The sequence below is a fragment of the Triticum dicoccoides genome, chromosome 3B, assembly GCF_002162155.2.
Source record: "Triticum dicoccoides isolate Atlit2015 ecotype Zavitan chromosome 3B, WEW_v2.0, whole genome shotgun sequence".
NCBI lineage: Eukaryota > Viridiplantae > Streptophyta > Magnoliopsida > Poales > Poaceae > Triticum > Triticum dicoccoides.
This window is the reverse complement of record NC_041385.1, coordinates 286,067,077-286,068,557: the sequence shown is the minus strand read 5'-3', so window position 1 is coordinate 286,068,557 and position 1,481 is coordinate 286,067,077.

Below are 1,481 nucleotides of genomic sequence, written 5' to 3'. Positions count from 1 at the left end.
TTTATTTGAGCATTTAAATTATTTATAGTATTTAAATGCCCAAAGTCAAATACAATATGATTTAATTCAAAAATCCAAAAATGACCTAAGAATATAATCATCATTTTTGGCAGAGGTTTCCACCTTAACCAGAAATCATGAACTTTTCTTAGGAACCTTTTGGGTTTATTGAAAAGATTTTAATTCACCCTAGTTGAGTTGATTTAATGCTAGGGTTTGAACATCCCCATTTCAATCTTAGGCAAAATTTAAACATGATGCAAACATGAAGCTAGCCTAGAGCACTACCAGCAGCTAGGGATGTGACAACTCACCCCCACTAAACAAGAATCTCGTCTCGAGATTCAAGCGTAGGGTAGGATGAAGGGGAAACGCAAACTAGTACAATCTTCACGATCCAGGGTGCACTTCAGTTGAACGTTGATTCATTCACCATCATTGTCTTGATGTCTTGTTCTGAGAACTCCAGTTATTATGACAATGAGAGGAGAAGGAGACTCTAGAAGGATCGATCTTCTTGAAGGTCGAACAACTCAGGATTAACTCACAGAATGAGACATAGCAACATCTCTCGAGCTGAGAGACGAAGCATACCTCTAGAGGGATGGAGTGGAGCAAGTGACGAGGTTCACTAGGTAGACAACAATTCCACACCTAAGAAGGTGGTAAACGATTGTCAACGTAGCAAGGAGTAGAGTTGCCATGATACCACGACGAAACATCCTGGAGGAGGGTGATTCGTAGGTTATTTCCTTAAGTGGCAAAAAGAATTACCTTTGATATAGAGATCATTGAGACTCTCTATATCATCCGAAGGTGAATCACAGCAATCGATTGGCGGGGTCGGTAGAATGGCATACTTGGACTTGGATGATGTGGATTACCTTGTTGAAGACAACGCAATGGATGAATTTGCTTATCACCGGAAATGGAAGAGACCCATGGTAGAATGGCACATTGGCGGTGCAAGCTAGGAACAAAATGCAAATGCTGGGAATGATTCTGGTAGCTGGGGGAAGAACCCAACAATAAAGAGTGAATTCACTGTTGGAGTGGTTATAGCATAACCGAGGAAATCTGGGGCAATCCCAGTTAGTGCCGATGATAACACGTAGCGCTTGTGCGTGCTCTCAAGAACTTGAGCATTTCCATATTCATCAAGGTTTTACCAACATCCGTGTCAAGGGTCCGGTAACACAATCTACTACCATGATGAATGGTGATGGAGGATGCAGATGCAAAGGAAGATAACACTTTCTCAGATTTCACCTTAGCGAGGCCAAGGAGATAAAATCTGGATGATCGACCGAGAGACATTTAGCACTCCGCTTCTAATGTTCTCCTTGATGTGCTAGTGTAATCCAATCATTGAAATGGTTTGGTAACTAGACCTCAAGTAAAAGGTCGGACTTCGGGAGCAATAGAATCCATAAGGAACAGTTACGGAGGTAATTTCTACGAAATCCTTATGGGGAGGTGGC